Source organism: Cupressus sempervirens, chromosome 7 (genome assembly GCF_028749045.1).
Source record: "Cupressus sempervirens isolate cs-2001-9-10 chromosome 7, ASM2874904v1, whole genome shotgun sequence".
In the NCBI taxonomy this organism is placed as follows: Eukaryota; Viridiplantae; Streptophyta; class Pinopsida; order Cupressales; family Cupressaceae; genus Cupressus; species Cupressus sempervirens.
The window spans coordinates 407,047,988-407,075,576 of NC_143124.1; the positions used below are offsets into that span (position 1 = coordinate 407,047,988).

General features: G+C 33.6%; 1 pseudogene; it reads left to right on the forward strand.

The window, feature by feature from the left end:
• LOC149547258 (G-type lectin S-receptor-like serine/threonine-protein kinase SD2-5) overlaps window positions 1-27,177 on the forward strand; it is a 44,683-nt pseudogene extending 17,506 nt beyond the window's left edge.
• The last annotated feature ends 412 nt before the right edge of the window (window positions 27,178-27,589 follow it).

Genomic DNA, 27,589 nt, shown 5'->3' on the forward strand with positions numbered 1-27,589 from the left:
TCCATCACAACATGGTACATCTCATCTTCTAGCTCTAGCTTCAGTTGACTTGGGAGACAAATTTGAGGACTTACATCTTCTCATTGATGAAGGTGATCCTTCTACAGTTGTTGCGAGGGCTCACTCTGACCCTTATGTACATTCTCTACATGATCAATCTATATAGGTTGGTGTGATTGTGGATCCTTATGAACAACAATTAGTGGAGGTCTCTTTATCAATTAAGGAGACAGATCGTTCAATGGAACAAGTTCAATAGACATCCTTGTCAGATCTGCATTTGTTCTTTTCAGCATAGTTGGAAGGGGGGACTACCAACATCAACATAGGGATACTTGAGTAGGTTTTAGGGCCACCATACATCTTCAAGACTATACCTTTGACATTGTTTCTTCCTAAGGGAAGGAAAACTATTCTACGTTCTTGGACCAGCTTCTTCATCGGAGTGGCTTTCACTTTTTGCCATTCTTCTTTAAATGAGGGGGGGGGGGGGGGGAGCCTCTTCTATCTCTCTTCCTTCTCTCATTCTCTTATGTATATACTAGATGTATGTCGTAATGGGGGGGTCTTGATTACTCCATCCATTGATACATCCTTATTTATCTCTCTTTTTGGGGGAGGGTTTTTTCCATAAGGTTTTCTCTTACTCCACTTTATGAGAGATTGTATCTTCATTATGTACATGGGTACCTAACATGACCTAGTAGCTGGGACCCATTATGCATCTTCATCCTAGTTTTGTAAGCTTAAGGACATTCCCCTAAGCTGCACTTAAGGGGGGGTGTTGGTGTAAATTAGTATTCACTATTTACACTTACTTAAGTTTACTTAGGTTAATGCACTATTTAATTATTTTGCATTATTTTTATTTGTGGGACACTTAGGAGTATGTGCACTCTTGTGAGTTATCATGATGACATCATAGGGGTCTACACCTCTTTTAAGCACATGTTGTCTACAACACAGGAATCTTCTATACACATATGACACTTTGTCATTCTTATCAATTCATCTAGAATATTGGATAAGGTGCTTAGTTGTCTTATCTCCTAGTTGTTTCTACAGACATTCTAGGTGCTTCTTGAGAGGCCTTTATATATAGGCACTCCTAGCATACTCTTATTATGGCATATTTAATATATCATCATTCTGATCATACTCTCTCTCTCTAGTCTACTGTGTGCTTGTGTTTGAGTTCTTAGTTCCTGGGTGAATTTTTCCCTTACGAAAATTCTTACAAAAGCACAACAACAAAATCCCTCACCTTCAATCTCATTAGTATGAGCTTATACATTAACTTAGGAGATGCTCCTCTTTGTAATCATTTTTAAATATATAAAAGGACACTATCGTATGTTTCAAAATTATGAACTCCTACAAATGTTCATATCTTTGTAAAGCTAATGCCTACTTACACTATAATGACATACATAATCAAATGTTAGAATATACCTTGGAGAAGAAAATTCTGAAATCAATACCCAAAATAAAATAGAAGAGAGTGTTGCCTTTGTATGAAGAGAAATCAATGACTAACAAACATAGAGAAGGAATTTAACTGACACCAAGCTAATAGGACCCAAATGTAAATATTTTTGCATTAGTTTCATGGACAAGCTACTCAATAAGGCCTTTTCCCCTGCATATCTTCTTCACCCATTTCTTAACAACCTGAAAAATTCATAATAAGTGATGAAAAGGAAGGCACACGTTCTGAAATAACCCATGATCATATTCAAAAATCTAACTTACCTTATCCAATCTACCAAGTACTTCTTCTCTATGAACAACTTCTTCTTGACTTTCATACAATCTAGCATTGACAAGGAACTATCATCACATATATACATGTCAATACAATGAACATACATAATAGTGATCATTCAACAAACTACTACTTCCTCTCTAGCTATTAAGTTCAACTACAAGTGCAACATTGACCAACAAAGAGTTAAGACAGTGCTTGATCACATGTATCCATTTCAAAATAGGAACCCATAATACTATCAAATATTTAAAGACAAACAAAGATACTCATGTGGGAGTCCAACTAGTGATCTTGGGATGATGAAATTGTTGAAAGGTTACTTGGTATTTTTTATCTATGTAGAGACTTACCATCCTAGTCAAGTGTAGCATACATACATTAATGTTCCTTTCAATGTACAAAGCTCATTCTTAACTATTATGTTTACATTATTTAAAATTGTAGAAATTTCATATTGACCAAAACCTGTGGCATATGAATTGAGATTGCATATTGAGCTATGGTCTCCTTCTACATTGCCTAAAACCAAGAGATTCATGTAGTTAGTTGTCGTGAAATCATAGGTTAATGTTGAGCTTCACTTGGTTTTGAGAATAATCTAATATTATCTACTAATCATGGCCAACCACATGAGGGTGGAAGCTCATTTTCCCTCCCCCCCGAATACCTAAATTCCCTATTAAGATCTAAAATCTTTAAGAAAGGATCAGTCTTTAAAGTACCTTGAAGTTGGGCTACTCTTAGGAGAAATCCATATTCATTTCTCACATGATTAAATTTATTTTTTTCTTATCAAAATGAAAAAGAAAACAATGTTCACCTATTTTAGGATATATGACTTGAGGGTATGGTCTAACCTATTTCAACCTAGAATATGAAGAAAACAATGTTCTTAACTGATATGTGTGAAAAAATATTTATATCCATGTCAATACATGTGACAAAATATAACAAAAAATGTTCCACACTTGCAAAAGTGACATCATTTTTTCCATCTTCTGGTGCATGTCATTTTTTTGTTTTATCCAAAATAAGATTTTGTCACTCTAAATTGGGAATGCACGTGCAACTATGTCCTATATGCATGGACAATAGGAAAAGATGAAAAAATGCACCACAATTACATTTATTTAATAGGTCTATTAATTTTTTCAAATAATAGATCACAAGGGTACGGTAATAAAATGCAACAAAATATTAGATTTACACTAATCTCCACCAATGTTTAGAGCTCTACAATCTCGTTTGGAGCTCTCCACCCTCTTTTGCATCCAATTCTCCACAATCAAACAAAACAAATGGAGAATGATTAGAATAATGTTTTCTTTTTTGTTTTGCTTATAATCCATAATCTGTAATCCACAAGATCTCTCTATATATACATGCATACATACATACATAGACACGCACATATGTGTGTGTATGTATGTATATATTCACACACACACACACACACACACATATATATATACATACATACATACATACATACATACATACATACATACATACATACATACATCTGCATATGCAATTTTATCAGCTTGAAAAACTACATTTGATCCTACTAGCTAAGAACAATTGATTGTTCATTTTATTGTTCCTAATTAGATGACAATTCTACAAGAATTTGTAATCAACCCAACTAATTAGCAACAAGACCAATTTAACTGGGTTATGGCTTGTTTCTTTCTAAAAGGATATGCTATGATATGTTTTCATAAAATTTCTTCTGAACTTTTCCCATTTTTCCTAGTTTGCATTATTTTTGTGCAAGATCTTGAGGTAAGTCACTTAGCATGGGTTGAGTGAGTTTTATTGTGGTATTGTTTGGATTCTAGAATGTCTATGTAGTTGGATGAATTTTGTTGTTGTGCCAAGATCTCTATGTATACATACATACATACATACATAGACATATTTTTTATAATAGTAATATATGTATTGCATATGCATTTTCTTTGACATTACTCATAATAGTTTTTCAAGGTTGGGAACCACTTCAACATCCTTTGCATGGTTTAGAGGAAATGTCATTGTGGCAGAGACTTTTACATGGGAATGAGCCTCATGACTATGGCATTTACACATAAGCAAAACTTGCTTCTTCAACTCCTTACACTCAACTCTTCACTAAAAGTTATGCTTTCAGCTGTGAGAATAGTTGCTACAAATTCCTCAGAGCCAAGGGACCCTAAACCTATGCTACATTTTCTCAAGACATGGGAGAAGTTAATACTAGCTTCAATACTTTACAACATTCCAAATCATATAGTGATGCCCAAATTAACAACAATAGTAGATACTTGGGATTCTTGCAGGGAGACCGTGCATATACATGCATGGTTACATCCTTGGCTTCCATTGTTGGGCCAACGTATGAGATGCAAGAGCACCAGGACATGAAAGGGTCCCTAGAGAAGACAAAAGATGGAGTAGAGGCAAGAACAAGTTTAAACCAATCAATTGGCATGTGTTGAAGCCAATCATGGCCCTAGAAGGTTTTAAAGATGATAAAAATGTAATGAATCCTAAAGGGCTTATTAAGGACCTTAGGATCTTTGATAGTGAAATATGGTCATAATGGCATATTGGATTTAATTGGGTCCTTTGATAAATTGGCCTTGAGGACCTAATAGGCAAGTTTAAGGGGTTAATTAGTTGTTTTATTCCATAATTTGTAGGTTTTGAAATTCAAATATTTGAATCCCTACGGTTAGTTCTATTTTATGGAGAAATTAGATTTAATGAGTTTTAGGCATAACTAGGCATTTGAACTGACCCAAATTGGTTGGGATAGTTGTAAGGGATTATATTAAGTCAATTTTGAGGCATTGTATGGAGAGATTAGTATTGGGATTGATCTATTGTTCGAACTATGTAAAGAGATTTTATAAAAACTTCATTTTTCATGTATTTGGTGCATGGTGGCTTAACTATCATTGACTTCTTGTAGTATAATAATCTCATAAGCCTTTTTTTCATATTTTTTGATCAATTCCTAATGCACTAAGATTCATGAAGTTCATTCCTTTCAAGTTTGTTGTCAATGCTTTAAGGGTTTCATTGTTTTCATTAACAAGTTTGAGTTTCTACTTGAAATGATCAATCCATGAATGGAGGAGTCTAAGACTCATGGAATGATCTTATAATAGTATGTAAAAATAATATCTAGAACAATTATTTGACAAAAAGTTCTAAGGATTGGTGATCAACATTGGAGTTTGTGAAGTAAAGGACACTAAATTCATGGCTATGGAGCAGCAACAAGAGTTCTAGACATTAGATGTTAGTGTTTAATGATTGGAAGTGCTTTGGTATGTTGGACACAAGGTGAAAAAACCTTCAATTGATTCTAATGGTTGTTCGAAGGAAGAAATTTAGGAAACCCTACCTTTGAGGTTTTGTAGGAGATTGATTTGGGGCTTTTGGGGTTACAAATGATTTAGGACTAATTCCTTTTGGATTTTAAACATTTACAACATGAAGATAGACTACCAAAAGTTTGGGGTCTTGATAATACAAGAAACTTGTAGGTGCTTTATTAAATTGCCCTCTTTTCATGCATTTTTGAGCCAAAGTATGGTAACAAAAGGATATGGTCCAAAGGAACAAATGGAACCCTTCTGATATGTTGTAGCATGGATTAATGGGTATCTAAACCCACCATTTTTTTGGGGAGTGTTTTGGAGAGTTTTAGAGGAAAATTCACTTTTGTGTTTGTGCAGGGCTATTGGGAAATCAATTAGCCCTTTAGGATAGTTTGAGAGATTTGGGTGTTGGATGTTTCTTTAGGACCAAGAATTAGTTGAAACCTTTTAATCCACCTTGATTTGGCCTAAGACACTCATCCTACTCATTGGGGAGGTGTTGGAGTTGTTTGTGTACTTTTTTATTTGCAAAGGATTTGGGGGATCTTGTACTTCCCTTATAGGATTAAGTGGGATTGACTAGTTTTAAATCTCACCATCCTTATCTTTGCATCAATATGGAGACTTTATATCAAACTAATCATTATAAGTTTGGGAATGCACTTCATCCCTGGCATGCAAGTGATGCATCTGCATATTTAAGCAATTTTATCACCTTGGAAAACTCTATTTGTTCCTTCTAGATGGGAATAGCTTGTTGCTCATTTTATTTTACCTAATCTCATTAATATTTTGTAGGAATTTTTAATCAACCCAACTAATCAACATTTGGACCAATTTGACTCGGTTATTACTTGTTCCTTTCTAAAAATATCTACTATGATATATTTTGTAAAATTTCTTGTGAACTCTGCCCATTTTTCCTAGTATGCATTATTTGTGTGCAAGATTCTGAGGTAAGTCACCTAGCATGGGTTGAGTGATTTTTATTGTTTTATTGTTTATATTCTGGAATATGTATGCAACTGGATTAATTTTGTTGTTGTGCTAAGATGTAATAAGCACCTTAAGAAAGATCTCTTTGTATACATACATACATGAATACATAGAAACACACACACACACACACATGTGTGTGTGTATGTGTGTATGTATGTATAGATACACATACATATACATAAAGAGAAGCTTATTTATATACATACATACATACATAGGTAAACACACATGTATGTATGTATTTATATATACACATACATATACATAAAGAGAAGCTTCTCTATTCACTTGCTAGGGGAAATATAAAGAGATACATGTTTGGAAGGAAAAACTAAGAACATTTTCATAGGTACCTCTTCTCCCCTTGAAGAAAATCGCAAAGAATGGGCACAAAGATCACAAGTGCATGGCATGGCTGTTGTATACAATTGTTCAAATTGTTTGTTGTGTTTGATGTCACACAAATGTCATATCAGTCATAAGATAGTGTCTATCGAGCTCAAAGGGTTAGCAAGGTAAAGGACAGTGTGTACTAAGCTCAGGAGGTCAGCAAGGCAAAGGATAGTGTCTACCAAGCTCAGAAGGTCAGCAAGGCAAAAGAAAATGTTTACCGAGCTCAGATGGTCAGTGAGGCAAAGGACAAAATTTACCGAGCTCACTCAATCATCAAAGGAAATGTGGCAGAAACAGTTCTTCCTAGGCTTACTCGGTCATCAAAGGGAATGTGGCAGAAGCAGTTCTTACCAAGCTCTCATGAAAGAATTTAGTTCTTACTAAGTAAACTCGGTAGCCAAAGGATTTTACAGATATTGCAATATTAACCGAGTTAAGAAGGTTAACTCAGGAAATTTCTGGAAGCAATATTTACCGAGCAGGGTCAGCCAGTAAAGGATTTCATTGTTTTATGAAATAACATTTTTTTTTTAGAGTAATATCTATAGTCGATTGATGTATGGTTTATTGGTAAATGTAACATGTAAATCGGCCGACTTGACAATCTGAATGGTATAAGTAAGAGGTCAAGTTGCAAATTCTAAGTGTGTGGAAGGGTGTGGAATTAATGTGATATGAAGATTGATTATTATGGAAGCAAATTTGAAGGATGGTCAGAGATCATTGAGGAGCAATAGAGCCATATTTGATCAAGGAGGATCTAATGATGCTAAATAGAGACCTATAGCCAGAAAATTCAGTTGCATCTTGTTCAGGTCAATTCATTATTGCTTTCTAACCATTGTAGTAGTGATTTCAAATCTCTTAACAGAGTTGGTTTAATAGCCATTTTGTAAATCCTCTAACAAGGTGACAGTTTAGTTGAATTGTTGTAAAGACCTCTAGCAAGGCCACTCCTAACAGGGTGATTAAATCCTCTAACAGGTTCACACCTAATAGTGTGTATTGCAACCTTTAATAGGGTTGGCTGCTAACAGGGATCACTTTAGAAGAGTGAAAAATTGGTGACTGGTTACATGGTGGTTTTTCCCATATTGGGTTTTCATGTTAAAACTAGTGTCTCTTGTGTTCATTCTATTTTTAATTGCATGCATGAATGCTTGAAGATAAGTAATAGTTTAATTTAACAAGTTATAGCATTTGTTTACTAAGTATCAGTAGTAACTAGATCTTTAAGACATCTAAGGGATCTATGGATTAATTTTTGTGAGTAACTGATTCAGCCCCCCTCTCAGTTACTCTACCTTTAATTCCAACAATTGGTATCAGAGCTTTTGGTGCTTATAGGAAAAGATTTCAAGGATCTAAGCTAAAGATCAGGATGTCTTACAAAAGGGGAATTCTAAGACTTAACAGGGACAACTTCTTAGCATGGCAAGGATTGATGAGGTTTCATCTAGCTTCTATTGGTGATACAGGGTTGAAGTACCTTGATGAAAAATATGAAGAACCTTTTGGTACATTATTTTTCAATGATATTTCTTAAAAGAAGACTCACAATAACATGATGATAGATATAACATCTACTTTGAGTTATGAAGAATTTGATGACATCAAGGATTGCAAAACTACCTTTAAAATGTGGAACAAGCTGAAAGAGATCTATAGAGGAGATGATAATGTAAGAAGATCCAAAGCATAAAGTTTGAGAGAAAAATTTGATCAAATGAGGATGAGAGAGGATGAAAACATTGCAAAGTATGTTGAAAGAGTTAAAGCATGTGTTAGTGCAATCAAAGCATCTAGAGGAGACATTAATGAGGAGACAGTTATAAGCAAAGTTCTTAGAACTCTAATTCCCATTTATGCAATCAGATTCTCTGCAATTCAAAAAAGAAGATGTGAGGCAAATCATAAAACAAATTTAGAGGCCATAGTTGGAAGATTGACTACATTTGAGCTAGACAACTATGACAATTATGTTCTAGCTACCAAGAACATTGAATCAGCATTTGAAGCCAAGCTTTCACTCAAAGAAAAAGGGGAAAAGATGAAGGATCCACAATCAAACAGTAATGAAAAATCATAAAAAATTTCAGATAGTGATCTTGAAGTGGTTGAAGCTCTACTAGCAAGAAAATATTCAAGAGGCAAAGGGAAATACAAAGGTAAGGTTCCTCTAATCTATTTTTCTTGTGAAGAAATTGGACATATTGCAGCTAGGTGCCCAAATAAGTAGAACAAAGATGAGAAGAAGGGTCACAATTACAATGGAAAGAAAGAGTTCAAATCATTCAAGGATAAAGGTAAGAAAACATGTTTTGTGGCTAAAGATTCTAATGATTTAGATGATGAAGAAGAAGATGAAATTGTCTACATTGCTATGAAAGATGAGTCTGATAATGATGAGGAAATGACACGTATTTCTCATATGAGCAGAAATGATACATGGATCATAGAAAATGGTTATTCTCATCACATGACTGGTGATAAAATTAAGTTTGAATACTTTGAAGACTATGATGGTGGCAGTGTAAGATTTGGTAATAATGAACCTTGTTGTATAAGAGGAAAAGGAAGAATCTCACTAACCAAGGAACTTGTATGTGATAATGCATATTAGGTAGAAGGAGTAAAGCATAATTTTTTGAGTGTGGCACAACTAATCAATAATGGATTCAAAGTAGAATTTATGCATGGAAAAGAAAGATTGCTAGATGGAAAAGGAAAGGTCATTGGATCAGGCACTCAAACAAAAGATAACTTATTTTATGTTGAACTTGATGAATGTTCATATTTCATTGCTCAAATCAAAGAAAGTTGGTTGTGGCATAGGAGGTTATGTCATGTAAACTTTAACAACTTAATAAAGATCAGTAAATTCAGGAAAGTAAGAGGTATTCCTAACATAAAGAAACCTGGGGTTGGTCTATGCAAGAATTGTGGACCTATTGGCATTGAAAGTTATACAAGTGAAAAAAAATTTATTCTATTCGTTGATGATTATTCAAGAATGATGACTATCATGTACCTTAGAGAGAAATCCGAAGCATTCGAAAAGTTCAAATGGTATTTGGCCAGAGTAGAAAAGGAAATAGGCAAAAGACTGAAATGCTTAAGATTTGACAAAGGTGGTGAACTCATTTCACATGAGTTCAATAACTTTTGCATTGAAAGGGGAATCAAAAGACAGGTTTCAGCACCTAGAACTCCAGAACAAAATGGAATAGCAGAAAGAAGGAACAAATCTATCGTGGATTGTGCAAGAACTTTAATGATTGAGAAAGACATTGGTATCAAATATTGGAAGGAAGCTATCAGCACTATAGTTCATACCTTGAACCAAGTATGGCTAAAAAAGGACTCATTCAAAACACCCTATGAGTTGTGGTATGGCTACAAACCCAATGTAAGTCATCTAAAAGTATTTGGAAGAGAATGTTACATTCTGAAAGAATCTAGAAATGGTAAATTTGATGTAAAAAGTGATAAAAGAATATTTTTGGGATACTCTTGCAAAAGCAAAGCATATAGATGTTTGAACTTATCTACTCACAAAGTCATATAAAGTGCACATGTGAAAGTTGATGAGTTTGCAGAAAGAACAGAAGAAGAAAGCAAAAAGGAACCTGAAGACCACAAAAGATTTGTTTACATTGAACCTAATACACTGCCAAGTATACCTATTAATCAAGAATTCTCAACTCCATAGTCTTCATTAACTGAGTCACAAGAAGTTCAAATCGAGTCAGTACCTACCGAGCTGCAAGAACTTGAGTTGCAAACAAAAGCTACTAAGTTAGCATCTACCGAGCCCGAGCAACTAGAATCAAAACCAGAAGTTGAAACACAAAAGGATAATAGTGCAAGTCATTCAAAATGCAAGGTTCCCATGTTAGCCAAGTATGTTAGAAGGCATCATGCACCAGATTAGATCATTGGAGATAAATTAGAAGGAACAATTAAAAGAAGTAAGTTGAAAGGAACTTGTTTACTTGCTGATTTTGAACCTAGAAATGTCAAAGATGCATTAGACAATGAAAGTTGGATTGAACCTATGAATGAAGAGATAGAACAGATAGAGAAAAACAAAGCATGGACTCTTTTACCTAAACCCAAAGACAAAAATGTGATTGGAACAAAGTGGGTACTCAGAAACAAACTAGATGAAGATGGTACGGTATCAAGGAACAAAGCTAGACTAGTATTCAATGGATACTCTCAAGAAGAAGGTGTAGACGATGGAGAAACTTTTGCTTCTATTGCAAGATTAGAAGGTGTCAGAACCTTACTTACATATGCTATATTCAAAGGATTCAAATTTTATCAGATGGATGTTAAGTCAGCATTTCTCAATGGCATATTGGATGAAGAGGTTTACATTGAACAACCTAAAGGTTTCTTTGATCCAGACAAGAAGGACATGGTCTACAAATTGCATAAATCATTATATGGTCTGAAACAAACTCCTAGAGCATGGTATGAAAGATTGCATAACTATCTTATTCAAATTAGTTTTCAAAGAACTAATGACAACAATATTTTGTACATAAAGGAAGGACTAGATAATAAGATTGTTTTGGCAAAAATATTTGTAGATGATACTTTGTTACAAGCAAATGATGATCTTTCCAAAGCATTTTCACAACAAATGAACAAGGAATTTGAAATGTCAATGTTTGGCGAAATCAAATTCTTTGTTGGTCTTCAAATTCAACAGAGTAAGAATGACATCTACATCACTCAATCTAAATACATCAAGGAGATATTGAAAAAGTTTGGTATGGAAGACTGAAAACCAGTTGGGACTCCTATGTGTACTAGATTAAAACTAACCAAGGATGATGAATCAAAGGAAGTGGATCAGACATTGTATAGATCCATGATTGGAAAGTTGCAATATGTAGTGCACACAAGACCAAACATTGCCCTTGTAGTAGGAATTGTAGCAAGATTCTCAACAAAACTAAAAGAAAATCACATGATGGCAATCAAAAGGATCATGAGATACCTAAAAGGAACTGAAGAATATGGATTATGGTATAAACTTGGCGGAAAATTGGATTTAAAGGTGTTCAGTAATGCAGGTTGGGCAGGAAGTATTGATGACAAAAAGAGCACGAGTGGATGAGCTTTCTTTCTTGGAAAAAGGTTAGTTTCTTGGAAAAACAAAAAGCAAAATTGTACATCTCAATCCATAGCAAAGGTTGAATATGTTGCAGTAGCAGTAAATTGCTCAAACATTATGTTGTTTAAACAATTATTGGAAGGTATGAAGCAAGAAGTCAAAGAACCTATTATGTTTTTTGATAACACAAGTGCAATTAACATCTCCAAGAATCTAGTGATGCATTCAAAAACCAAGCATATTGCCATAAAGTATCACTTTGTTAGAGAATTGGTACAAGAAAAGGAAATAAGATTGGAATATGTCCATACAAAGAAACAAATTGCTGACATATTCACAAAGCCTTTACCTAAGGATGCATTCTTGTATCTAAGAGGTAAGTTAGGGGTCATTCCCTTATCTAAAGCTCACTAAAATATAGTTCTAGTTATGCATCAACAGGAACAGAATTGAAGAACTATCAGTTGATGCAGCAAACAATTGAAGACATTGCATATGAATCAGTACATCAAGTACAATGCTATTCAGCTATTTTGAGTTGTCTTTGGCATGTGTTGTCAAAGAGGGAGAGTATACTATCATATCTTTCTAAAATTTGCAAAAACCAAAAAGAGTTTGTATAAGACGGAGAGATTATTATGAAAGATGGAGTTTTTTGTATTTGAAAAAGAAAGTGAAGTATTCTATTAGTAAAAGATTTGTTTTCAAATTTGATTCTGCTATGACATGTTGTGTTGCCATCAATGCCAAAGAGGGAGATTGTTGGATACAATTATTACAATTGTGTGTTGTCTCTGATGTCACACAAATGTCATATCAGTCATTAGATAGTGTCTACTAAGCTCAGAAGGTCAGCAAGGCAAAGGAGAGTGTCTACCAAGCTCAGGAGGTCAACAAGGCAAAGGACAATTTCTATCGAGCTTAGAAGGTTAGCAAGGAAAAAGATAGTGTTTACCAAGCTTAGATGGTCAACGAGGAAAAGGAAAAAATCTATCGAGCTCAATCGGTCATCAAAGGAAATGTGGCAGAAACAATGCTTACCAAGCTCACTCAGTCATCAAAGGGAATGTGGCAGAAGCAGTTCTTACCGAGCTCTCATGAAGGAATTCAGTTCTTACCAAGTAAACACGATAGCCAAAGGATTTTACAGATATTGCAATATTAACCGAGTCAAGAAGGTTAACTCAAGAAATTTTTGGAAGCAGTATTTACCGAGCAGGGTTAGCCAGTAAAGGATTTTATTGTTTTATGAAATAATGTTTATTTATTTAGAGTAATATCTATAGCCAACTGATGTATGGTTTATTGGTAAATGTAACATTTAAATGGGGTGACTTGACAATCTGAATGGTATAAGTAAGATGTCATGTTGCAAATTCTAAGTGTGTGGAAGGGTTTGGAATTAATTTGTTATGAAGACTAATTATTGTGGAAGTGAATTTGAAGGATGATCAGAGATTATTGAGGAGCAACAAAGCTATATTTCATCAAGGACGATCTAATGATGCTAAATAGAGACCTGTAGCCAGCAAATTCAATTGCATCTTGTTCAAGTCAATTCATTATTTCTTTCTAACCATTGTAGCAGTGATTTCAAATCTCTTAACAGAGTTGGTTTAACAGCCATTTTGTAAATCCTCTAATAAAGTGACAGTTTAGTTGAATTGTTCTAAAGACCTCTAGCAAGGCCACTCCTAACAAGGTGATTAAATCCTCTAAGAGGGTCACACCTAATAGTGTGTATTGCAACCTTTAACAGGGTTGGCTCCTAACAAGGCTCACTTTAGAAGAGTAAAAAATTAGTAACTAGTTACTTGGTGGTTTTTCCCATATTGGATTTCCACGTTAAAACTGGTGTCTCTTATGTTCATTCTATTTTCAATTGCATGCATGAATGCTTGAAGATAAGTAATAGTTTTATTTACCGAGTTACAACATTTGTTTACTGAGTATCAATAGTAACTAGATCTTTAAGACATCTAAGGGATCTATGGATTAATTTTTGTGAGTAACTGATTCACCCCACCCCCCCACCCCCACACCACCCCCCTCTTAGTTACTCTACCTTTAATTCCAGCAATGGCAGCAAAATCAAAGAGAAAAGTCATGAAGATCACAAGGGCATAGCAATGAAATGTAGAGATGACAAGAAAGGGTAGGAAAATGAAATGTTGAGATCACAAGGGTACAACAACAAATCCCTAGAACTCCACTTATCTCCACCAAGGTCACAACAACAAAATTCAAACATCACAAGGGCATGGAAATGAAACCTCCACCAACTTTCAGAGCTCAAAGCTCTCTACCAATGTTCAAAGCTCCCCACCCTCTTTCATGTGAAGCTCTCCATGATTGATCAAAATAAATGTAAAATAATTTATATCACTTTTTTAAAAAACTTTCTTATACTCACGTAGGTGTCACAATTGCGATGCCAAGGTTAGTATTGCAACAACATCGTAGGCAATTGTAAAAAAAAACTGAAAATCCCCACAAATTACCCTATTGTCACAATTTGACCCAAAATTTTGTAGTGGCCTAATTCAATGAGTCATCTAAATGCTCCTAAGATGATTCATCATCCATTTCCTCCTCTTCAAAAGATACCACATTGTTCTAGTGAGAAGACAAGTGACCACCTAAAACCATAGAATTTCTCTTCATCCCATAGAAGTGATACACTTCATCATCATTAGAATCATTCAAATCATAATCCACCTTTTCACTATCATAACGTGTAAAAATATTATTTTTAAACTCCACATTTTCTTTTACATGGTTGATTTGTGCAATACTGAGGTCTGTGGTTTTTTCCATAATAGGAAGAAACAAACTCTAATAAAGTGTAGAGAACCAAGGTATTTTCTCATGGGCTTCCAAATTCTAATATAGGTAAGAGGCCAAATAAAAAGGGAGATAAATGCATCTATCATGGTGGAAATGGTTGAGAATCAAAATATGATAAATGAAAAGGATCCCAAATTGATAGTTGAGGGAAACATACTGCATAATAACTTCTGACAACTTTAACCAAGGCTTCTATACAGTAGTAGGCTCATAGACACCATTAATGGTTTTGGTGATCATCTCACATCATTCTTGTAGTGAAACAAGTAATCCACCACTTTTGCAATATATCTCTTATCCCTATAGAGTTTAGTACCAGTGTCATCCATCATAGAAACCTCTATGATCAACTCTTGATTGCTACATAGCTCCATACCATACAACATAAGAACACCATTTTCTCAATCATCCATAGAAGTCTTCCTAACCAAGGTATTCACATTATGCAAGAATTCCATATATAGAGTAAGCCCTCTAGGAGAAAATTGTTCCTAGACTACATGTATATTTAACCATTGTTTTAAGAAATAGGTTCTAACCTATATTTGTCCCCACTTATTTCCCTATAGATAAAACTATGCAAGAATAAAAAAGAGAAAACCACCCAAATTATGGTAAACAATTACATATCCAAGGATAAAACCACCATAATGAGGTATTTTTCTTGCACGAGTGAGAGTAATGAGAAGGAAATAATCCCAGTATGACCACTCATTGACATTATTTTCTAAGTTCTCGCTAAGCTCCATTGGGACCATATTCTGATGATCCCAATAGAAATTTTCATGAGGTGTTACACCTATATTTTTAAGGAAATATATGCAACAAATCTACCACTACAATACTCATGAGATACCTTCCATGCCACAAAGATGGAATTAATAACTTTAGAGTCATTGGTAAAATGTTTAATTGACCACTTGGGTGGAGTAAACTTGTTAGTATAATCAATTTTCTTTAGATTTTCAATATCAACCCAAACCTTAGTAATCCCCATATTTTTGGCCATTATTAGGCCCAAATAGATAGCTATGGCCTATAAAAAGTGGTTTATTTGTGTTGCTAAAGATAAATATTCCTCCTGTGTTGATACATTTTCTTAAGAAATAAAGTCATGGGTCAAAATGTGTTCTTTTATAATGTAGATGGGTTCAAATTAAAATTTTAAAATGTGCACAAATATGAGAAGGAAATAAGGGACCTCAAAATGAGGTGAACATATAATATATAAAATAAATAAACCCTGACTCATATATGAGAGAAAATGCAAAAAAATATTGCATGAAAATGCACCAAACTAAGAATGAACTTTATGAAAATTGCCCATGAATTGAAGTGTAACTAATGCATCACTCAAAGTGCAAAAATATTTCCCCAAAATGATTAAAAAACATGAACCCTTATGGAGAAGTGAAGCTCAAAATAGAAATATTTGAACTGATAGTAACCATGAGTTAACTACTTCAACATGTACTCCAATTGATGTAGAACTAAAAAACTCCCTCAAGCTACACTAAAACTATAAAAAATAGCATTAATAACATCAAAAAAGGAGCTCAATATTACAACATAAAATAATTTCGACCCCTCAATAACTATCAGAGCTCATAAAGATGTTGAGTGAGAGTGGAAGCAGCAGCATGGTGTTGTGTTTAAGCTACGGTTTCAGGTGCCATGAAATCTAGTGAGGAAGATGGTGAGGATTCGGTTAATGCTAAGCCAGATGGAAGGAGAGAATCTCCTATGCCTACCCACTCTTGGGTTATTGTTGGTTGTTGCGAACTATGGGTGGATTCAACTACAAAGTGGGGGACTTGGTTGTCATTTCCTTTCGAGCCCTTTGCGGATGACATTTTCTCTAGTATGTTGATTTGTAGAGGGGGACCTAGTTTGGTCATTGGTGTGTTCACCTCTAGACTATGGAGTGTTTCCCTTAGTGATGGTTGCTTTGTTTGTCAGCTTGGAACTTTTTATTCATGCCTCTTCGTATTATATTCTGGAGTGTTGTGTTGCTAGGTTACCTAGATTTGGGTGAGTAATGTTGTTCTATTTGTTGGTAGTTTTGGGAATCCTCATTTTTCCTTTGGAGTGGTTGGCTTGGGAGTTTTTGGTATTCCCTTAGAATAATGGGGAACTATCCTTGAAGGTATTTCATGTTTTGGGAAGTTTTTGTAATTGCCCCTCCTTTCTTCACCTAGGGGAGTTCTACTTTTGGGTTTACCAATTTTGGGTGCTCTTTTGTTGTTCAATGGTTGGAATTCATGTATCTCTTCACTTTTCCTTCTTATCAAGCTTTGGTGCTTCTTTCATGATGCGTATTGGCCATTTTATTAAGTGGGCTATGTTTTTTGGTTTTCCTATTAGTTGCCAGGTGGTTGTTGTTTCTATTGAGATGAACTCTCATCCTCAATTTCAAAGGCACCTTCAGTTGGTGCTTTGGTTTGAGGAATGGTTCATGTTGTTGTATAGTATTTGCACAACTCTTATTGAGGTGGAGATATCATCAATTAAGGTGGTGATATATTGTGCAGATGTTGCTGATAGTTGGCTGAATAACACTCCTCTTTTGTTCAGTGCCATAAAGGCGGAGTGTTTTCAGAAGAGGGTTTTCTTGGAGTTTCTTTTCCTCCTCATTATCCTCATTGAGGTTGGTTTCCTTATTCTTAAGGGTGAAGGAAGATATATCAAGAGTGATGCTTCTTCTAAGCCTTGTTTGTTGATTTGGAGTGTTCCTCCAAAGTGGATGTGGATTTTTCTGGCTGAGTCCTGTACAATATTGACTGTGAGTTAACTCCTATAGAGGTGGGGTTGATTTTGGTGTTTTTGGTGGTAGAGGCTAGTTTTATTAAAGGGGATGGAACCTAGGTGGCTACTAGAGATATTGTGGATGTTTGGGAGTTTCTCTCCCCCAACTTTAAATTTGGGATCTTCCCTCCCCCTCCTATTATTGAGGAGGACCCCTTTGTTATTAAGGCAGGAATGTAGTTTGTGGGGGGACTAAATATTTTTGAGATGGTTGACTTGAATTAGTGTTTCTATTGGTTGTGGACCTATAGCTATAAGAGTGTAGTAAGAAAAAGCTACCCATTGCTTGTGATTTGTTTTTAGGCCTTCTGAGTCTGAGTTTGTCTCTTTGTCCAAGTTCCTTTTTCTCTTGTGACTAGATGGTTGTTGTTTGTTTTAAAGGGCTCACCTGGGTCCTTTTTTTAAATTTTTGGGTTGAGTTTTTAGCTAGTATGAAGGCTTGTCTCATGCTATTCCTTAGCAATCAAATTATGTTTGTTAGATTTGCTACATTTGGACCTTTGTTTTTGATAAAGGTAGACCTTAGTTGATGTCTCCATGGATGTCTTGCACTGGTGCTATTAATTTTGTGTTTAATAGTTTCTAGTGTTCTTTGTTTGTACCTCAGGTCAGCACCCTCTTGCTACTTTTTAAATTCAACAAACATCAAAACTTTCTATTTTAGACTAAATTTAGGAATCCTAAGATTTTGTGGGCATTAAGATGCTTCATATTTAAAGAAATGTGTGTCTTTAATGAAAATATCATGTAGTTAAGTTGAAACCATATTTGTTACCTATCAAGGGAGTCCCACCACCTAAAAGTTACTACTTTAGATTGAATTTGGGAATCATAAGATTCTATTGGTATTCTAATTCATATTTAGAAAATACCATGTCTTGGAAGAAAATATTGTAGAGTGAAGTTGAAGTTCTTAGCTACCTATTGAGGGATTTCCACCTCCTATAATTTCATCTTTAGCCTAATGGTGAAAATTTGGATTAGGTATATAGCATGATGATTCATAGTATAAGGAAATCATGTTGGACCCTCATTGTTGGAGATGACAATAAAATGTTATAAATTAGTTGTACTAGTCACATAAGGTATAGATTTGTCTAATTATAAATTCCCCTTTATGATTCCTAAATTTAGGAATCGTAAGATTTTGTGGGCATTAAGATGCTTCATATTTAGAGAAATGTGTATCTTTGATGAAAATATTGTGTAGTTAAGTTGAAACTATATTTGTTACCTATCGAGGGAGTCCCACCACCTAAAAGTTACTACTTTAGATTGAATTTAGGAATCCTAAGATTCTATTGGTAGTCTGATTCATATTTAGAAAACACCATGTCTTGGAGGAAAATATTGTAGAGTGAAGTTGAAGTTCTTAGCTATCTATTGAGGGATTTTCACCTCCTATAATTTCATCTTTAGCCTAAATGTTAAAATTTGGATTAGGTATATAGCATGATGATTCATACTACAAGGAAATCATGTTGGACCCTCAATGTTGGAGATGACAACAAAATGTTATAAATTAGTTGTACTAGTCACATAAGGTATAGATTTGTCTAATTATAAATTTCCCTTTAAGTATATTGGTTTTTTATTTTTTTCATATTTAATAATGCTTCTTTAACTATTAATTTTTTTTCTATCTCCTCCTATTCCAAAATAAAATTACACTAGGCAAAATAGACCATATAAGTAATTTTATACATTCACTATATCAATACACACACTCATAATATTATGGTTTTATTATTATTCTTATATCATGGGTATGTGTAGGATTATGGTGTGCCAAAATGTGGCAATCTGAAAAATATGTAGTTCTAAAATGCCGCAAAGCATTTTAAAATCTATTCCATCTTTTTTCCCATCCATCTTGATACTAAAAAAAATAATGAATACATTTATAATGCCTACTATATCTTTTGATACCAACCCTATACTTTAAAAATCTCCTAAAAATGTATTTTTGGCCCGTTCTTGTGTATTTTTTAACTTCAAACATGTAGCTGACCACTATTTTTCACAAAAATCTGATGAAATGAAAAGGGTTTCTTACAAATTTTCTTACATTCCCATAAATGCAAGGCTTTTCAAATTACAATTTGAGTAAGTAATTATTACTTATTTTATAATGGAGTTATGCATAAAGTATTGATTGACACACTACTTGAAAAAAAACTACAACTTTAAAATGGTACAACATTTTTGAAACTAAAAAGATACATCACATTCTATTCTTCTTATACCATAGGGAAAAACTAAAGAAAATTTAAATTTTGCAGTGTTTTGAATTAGTTAAGCTGGTAATACACAAGAATTTTTTATTCCAAAAATACTAAAGTAGAATATTAACAATCAATTATTTATTTGGAATAAAACTACCCCAAAATATGTGTCACATCTAGTCATGAGTCTACTTCCTCTATCTATAATATTATTAATAAATCTTATCATTTGATTTTGATTAAGCTGGTCAGACATACGTCTACTTCTTATTTTTCTCCTGAAGGTTTTGTACTATTGCATTTAAATTCAAAATTTTTACCAATATTTTTTTTTTAAATTTTAGATAAGGCCTAGTAGTTTAGAAACTAAATTCAATTTAGTAGAGATTCTTTTCTTTTTTTGATATAAATTTTATATCAAGTAGAAAATTGCACGTGAGGTTGACATAACCTGATTTACTGATTTTTTATTGCCACTTAAGAGCATAGTTTGGTTGACCATGATCCTGCACATGCTCTCATACAACTTGATATAATTTGGTTTTTAAATAGCCTAATCTAATTACATGTTAAATGTGTCAATCAATAGGCATGAAATCATACATATTAATAGGCATGAAATCATCCCACAATCCAAAACATCCCCATAACTGCAAATAATCCTGTTAAGAAATATTAAATGCCACTAATAATGACATGAGCCTTAACAACATAAAAATTACAAGGTCTTACACTGTAGAAAGATATAGTCAACATTGACTAAAAAGGTTTGACATTCATAGCCATTTGAAGAGTTTGCAAGTTTTCACATCTTTGTAGTCACCCCACCTAGACTTTTGAAAGATATACACACATACAAAAAATCGCATATGTTGCTTGATAGAAACAATAAGCAACATGCCTAGAAATATTATCAAATTGAAATTATTTAAATAATATAAATTAATTTCAAGCATTCGAAGAATGTTTTATAAATTAACCTTTTCTAATTCTTTAAACATTGCTACAAAATACAAATTTCAAGATATTTAATATGCCACCTTTATTTGACTGACATTTTTCATTAAACATTGGACATTTAAAGATTAATGTCTTCTAAAAGTTACCAACCATGTAATTCTCCATACATAGAGCTTAATTTTTCCCTCAAACTATTGTTCCCCTCTATTCACTTAAACAAGTTGTTTCTCTCCACAACACATAAAAATTATGTCATAAATATTTAGCATTTCATCTTAATTTCATTTTGAATTTTGAGTTTAATGCTTGCTCTCCACAAAAATTAATAATTATCTTGTAAATATTTAGCATTTCATCTTCATTTCAATTTGATTTTCAAATTCAATGCTCCTCTTCTACATTTCTTTATTGTGTTCATCACACACCAAGGTGAAATTGCTAGTTTGTAACATCTATGATTTAAAAAACTATGAAATTTTGTTAGGGAAACTCACTATGATTTGTCTCAAATGCTTTAACTTAGATCAAATCTCTTGGTCATGCAATTAATAAGAATATAATAGATTAATCATGTCACAATTATTTAAATAATTGTCCTACTTTTATTGATTAAATTTTATATCACAATTGAACTTAATCACTCTATTTAAGAGATCAAAAACTCAATAGTTAAATATTCAAGAACAATGTCAAAACGAATTTATATTACTTTTATTTATCAAATATTTTTGAATTTCATTGACATCCAATTTAAACTCCATTACCAAATGTACCCATGTACAATTCACTCTCATTAGAAATAGATTCTTCTTAACCACTAATGAAACATAGATCAATTTTTTTTTAAATCTTTTTTGATGGAGGGTTCAGAAATATAGACATGAAGATAATATTAGGATTTTTCATTCTTTATATGACTTATCTACCATTGATGAACATTACACACTAAGAAGAATATTAAGTATAGAAAAAGTATGTTAACTTTGACTATTTAACACTTTTAATCTGAAAATCAAACATTAACATGTAGATCCCTTCAACAGTTAATTCTACCTAATATAAAAATAACAAGAGCTCAATGGGAGCTAGAGTCCCTGCCTATTACAAAAACAAGAAGAGAGAGATAAATTGTTAGATTTAGTTAGTATGAATGATTTAGTTTTAATAAGCCTTCTACATATACATGGAATCAATTAGTGAGAAAAAACCATAGAGTAATTCATGGAAAGGAGAACCGAAGAATTTTGGGTGTATATCAATGCAATCATAATTATTGCTTTTAATATGTGTCTGTGAAGTTGTCTCAAGAATGTGGAATGGATTGATTCTTTCTCTTACATTCTTTTAACCTGCAGTGTATCTACATCTGGATTTATGCTACGGACAAGATATTCTAATGGCCAATGAAATAAATTCTAGCTGCTGGATGGTTCTGAGTCAGTTTCTTGGCCTTCTAAATGGCTCACTTGAAAGATGTAAAATTGTCATACTTTTTTATTAAAGTTCAAAAATAGTTTCCACCAAAGACATCTTTCTAAAACAATCTTGATTACATATTCAGGAAAAAAACTAGACTCATAGCCTAACAATGACAGAATGACCACAAGTTTACCTATCCATTTCTACAGCTTTCATTCAAATTTGTAGCAATAGAAATTTGTGTTATTGATTAGATGCAATGCATTATTGTTGACCTTGAAGTCTAATAATTTATTATTTTTGATATGCTCCAGTTCACTAATGATAGCATTTGAAGAAAACTTAAAAAGCTCCTGCTCAAGTCCAGTACAAGGATAAATAAAGAATATTCTTTTATTAAATGAGATGAGATACAAAATGGAGGCATTCCATAATCAGCATCTGCCAGGCATAAAATATTGAGAAAGGTCACATAAGTGCCCAAAAACAAATTAAGGAAATGTTTTCTTTCACTATCGTTGTTGATACAAATGATAGCAAGCCATAATGTTTAAGCAATGTAGCATTTTAGAAATGGAAAACCCCACCCCAAAGTGAATTTGCAATGAGCATAGATAGGAGACCTTCCACCCATTGGTCCCCCTATTAAGTGTTTTACTAGCATTTTGTACTACCTCATAATATTGGTACATCTGCCTGATCGTGAACAACCCTAATACTACCACCTAAAAATTTGAATCTGAATTAGATAGTTTACACATACACTCAATGTCATACAAATTTTGTAATAGAACCCATCACTAAGATAAGCAGAAGTAACTTTCACTTTTGTAATAAAAAAAAATTTCGAAGGCATTGGTGTTTGTAGCATTCTTGACCTTTACAACAGTTGAAATGGTTTTGCAAAATAAAGAGAGAATTAGGAATGACTAAATACATTATCATAATCAAAATGTAAATTCTCATAGAAATCAAAGGAACTGTATGAAAAAGTAAAATAAAAAACATTTATGTTTTCTCACCATGAATGTTCATATGATTTTTGAAATTGTTAGTTGGACATTTCACTAATAAATATTCTTCCTCCAATTTTAGTATTAGTGATCCATTGCCAACTAAATCTCTTCTCCAAGGAAAAGTTAAGGCCTTGAAAAAATATATAAACATGTTTAACAAACTCTATGTGATGTCATGTTGTTCAAAATATATAAAATCTGTGAAAAACTTTACACGTGCTCTAAATAAAAGTGGTCAAAATTGTAAGAAAATATGTGGGGCAATCTATAAGTAATATATGGTGGGAATTTGCAGCCAACAATCTAACATTTATGCAAGCCTAAAATTAGGACTTTAGGACAAACTCAATATCTTGACACGCCAACATTCTTGTGTAACATTATTTGTCTCGACTCCTAACCAAGATGCCAAAACTAAGCCTTGGATTAGAATTGCTAGATCTTGAGAATAAAACAAAAGCTACAAAAAAAAAATGAGAAACTAGAGCCTCTACAAAAGCAGTAAGTTAACAACTCATTTGAGCAAAAACAATTCTAGCTTATCTTACAGATATACATGAGAATGATCACTATCCAAACTGGATGTCAACTCAAATTTCTATACATTCAAAAACCAATAGAACCTATCATAACTTCAATAAAAAAAATCACCCAAAAGTTTCTTTAAAACATAAGTTTTGTTCTTTAACCTACAAAAAAATGTTGATTTAGTATGAAAACCACAATTTTATAATTTGGTTTTTTAAAAAAAACATAAAAATACCAAGTCCAACGAAATCAAACATGTAAAAACTTAATTGGATTTCTTTAGTAATAACATTCTTATATGGAAAATATTCCTATATGCTCCATCCAAAATGTGTATCGCATTTAAATGGTCACTCTCCACATAAAAACTAGAAGAAACAAAACTATCAGATAGGGTTGAATAGCCTCAAAAGTAAATATTGCAAGACAAATATATCTTAGTACTCCAACAATACCCACTTGACTAAGTCATCTAGAATTTCTTATGATAATCATGTTATTGTATTTTTCAGATGGTATTAGATGCTAACCTATCAAGATACTTCAAGTTACAACTAATGTACACCAAGCATTAAAAATTCACTATTGCCAATTTCTTAGGTCCTTAATTTGAACAGTTGACACAAAATATTGGCTCCGTGTAAGAAGATACATAGTTAGCATAAATAGTAGTGATAAAAGGCTCAAGTATCAATGTATGATTTATCTATTTATTCAAGGAAGCATTGGCTTAGAATAATCTACCCAAAATGGGTTTTAGTGGTTAGACCCAAAACATCAGACTCTTAAGAAATTGCTACTGAATGATCAAAATCCAACCCACTTTTGATTTGTCCATTTTTCTTAGCTTCATTGGGTTTAAATTTCTCATATAAGATTAAAAAAATAGGAAAGGTTCACATAAATTGAAATTTCAGATAGAGGTTTCTCAAGGACTCAACGTAACATAGCAGTAAATCGCAATAAGTCGCAATGACCCAATCCAAGTAGATAGGCGATTGTCAATCACCATGAAGTTTAAAAAACCCAAATTAGAGACATAAATCTCCATTTAGCAAATTTGAAGGAGCATGGTTTCTCGGCAACCCAGATGGTGAAAACAAGAACACTTGAAAAAGATGCAGAAACCCAAACGAAATACAAAAGGATTCTTCGACGCCCATAGTTAGCAAAATTCCTCAACCTTCCAAATTGGAATAGCATTATTTCCGAATAAAGTATATCAAAACAAAAGGTAGAACTCAAAAAACAACATATTTTATCAAAGGGACAACTTCCAGAGACAAGACTCTTGAATGACCCAATTTTAAAAATAAAATATCTTGGTGGCCTTGATTAGAACAATATTTGTCAGGGAAATAGAACAAACACTAAGTGAGAGGCAGGTAGAAGATTATCTAATAACCAATATTGATAAAAGAAAAATTCACCCCAAAAAAAAATGCAAAACCAATATCCTTCAATCCCCCAATTAGAAGTGCATACTACAGAAGGCGACCTAAAAAAACTCTCTTCTAGGGAGACCACAATACCATAAAAATGAAAGTGCCTTGCCAAATGCTCCCAGTTGGTAGGTTAAGCAAAAATCTCCATCCACAGGTAGAAAGAGAACTACAAAGCTCTTTAAACAAGGTAGCAGAAGACTAAATGAGCAAGCAGAGAGATCTCTAGCCAGAACTCCAGAAGAAAAAATTGTTCAGCGACAAATTTTGCGAGAGCATAATTTATCGGCAAACCAGATAGGGATAAGAAAAAGAAATCGAATAATAACTTTAACACACCACTAGATTTTCCCTTGATGTCGAGAAAAGAGAACAATTAGAGCATCCAAGCCAGGGCAGATTCTTTCTAAACCAAATGTAAAAACATCTTGAATAAACTGCAAAGAAAACAAGATTAAAAGGCATTGCCTGGAAGATCTGTTGCCTATCCTTATAAGACACATAGGAGAATGGTACACCAACAAACCCTACCTCTTAAAATATTTAATAAATGAAAAATCCTAACAAAATTCTAGAAATTAGAAGCATCAGTATCCAGAAATACCCAAATAAAATCCAAAGTCATGCGACTTAAACAAATACCTGAGAGATGGATTGCAGAAGATACATAAGCAAATACAAGCAGGAAACAAAAAACCTAGCGAATTCAGAAAGCTCCACGATCTGCTCTAGAAACAATGAAAGGCAAGTAAAGTAAATCCAGTTCCATATTAATCCAACCATTGAATGCTACATCCATCGAAGGAACTTAATGCCGCATTGAATACTAATTATTATGAGAATAAGAGAATAAATATTGAAGCATGCAAAGCCAGGTAACTGTCCTATCAGACATTAATAAAATCTTTACAGCTGGCTATTGCTCGCTTTTTAGTTCCTATTTTTAATTTACAAAACTAATTAAACTACTGGCAAAAACCAACTAGCCAATACGAAAAATACATAAATTTTAATAAATTTCAAAATTTAACATCTTAAATACTATGAACACAGGATATATTAATGTTTTGGAAGTTTCAAAGCACCTTTAATTGTTTATAATTCAAGTGAAAACAATATTATCTGCCTTATAAAAGGCAGGGACTAGAAATTGGATATTCACTTGACTTCAGATGCCTGAACTACATGCAATTAAAATGCTCTGCAAGAGCAGTTTTCGAAGCAAAGTGTTTACATTCAGCTCTTAACACCAATCCTGGCTTTGAAGAATTCTCAAAAGCATAAGTAAAATAGGGTTGATGTCTTGACACCAACCCCGGCTTACATTAAAATCTAGCCTAGGTCAAAGTGCAGTAAGCGGTCACGGATTATTGTCATCATTTGTGCTTCAGTGGGTAGAGCAATAGATTTGTTTATTTTATTGTGGGCACGTATAAACAAGTCTCAAAATAGAGTACAACAGAAAGAAGACGACGACGATGATGATCATGTTGATTGGTCGGCAGGCCCACCCTTGCGCTTCTCATTTCAAGAATTGCAGGATGCTACAAATGACTTTAGCATTACATCGGTTTATGTGGATGATCTGTCAGACGGCTCGAAGATAGCAGTGCAGCGCCTTGAAAGAGCAGGACATGGAGAAAGGGGGTTCGGGACAGAAGTGGAAATGCTAGAAAAAATCGATCATCTTAATTTGGTTAGACTGAAGGGCTTCTGTGAAGAAAAATCCCATCGAATGCTTGTCTATGAACTTTTGCCAAATGGATCTCTTGGTAAATGGATTTTTTCCAAAAAGGGCCATGAAATATTTTCTCAACAGGAAGACTAGATCGAAGACTAGATCAAAGATAATTCTTGATATTGCGACAGGATTGACATATTTGCATGAAGATTGTCAAGAACGTATAATTCATTTTGATATCAAGCCACATAACATTTTCCTGGACCGAAATTTCAATGGGAAAGTGTCAGATTTCGGGTTGGCAAAGTTGATTAACAGAGATCAAAGTGAAGTGATAAACATGATGAGAGGGACACCAGGACTTGTAGATGAGGAGACGGGGATAAAAGTAGCAGTAAAATTGTTAAACGTTGGGATGTGGTGTGTCCAAGACAATTTTACGAGAAGACATGCGATGTCCATTGTGGTGAAGGCTTTGGAGGGATTAATTGACACATTTTATGATGTTCCTTCCGTGTTATCACGCTCGACAGTTGCTTCTTACAATCAATCTATCGTCTCACCCGAGCCATCTATTTTATCTGGACCTAGATAATTTTTATGTTTGCTGATTTTCTTCTCGAGTCTTTTCTAAGAAAAAACCCCGTGATCTCTGTGTTTGTTCAAAAATGTTTGAATAGGTCTTCATAGAACATGTGTGATCTGCTAACTGCTATAAAATGTAAAATCTAGGCCTATTTGAAAATGGTAACCTAGGTAGAGGCTTCCTGTAATAAGACAAATTGTTATCAGCCCACACTAATAACAAGGCTCACTCCTAATATTCTAGTTCTGACTTCGGACATTCTGATTTTATTTGCCCTTCTATAAGACGAGCAACTAATGTTTCCATGTGATCATTTTTCATATAGTTTGTGCTGAGAGTTGAGCCAGTGAAAATAGATGGAATATCTAATATTTTTCTTCTATTCTCAGATTTAAAAATGTTTTGAACTACTGACTGTCAT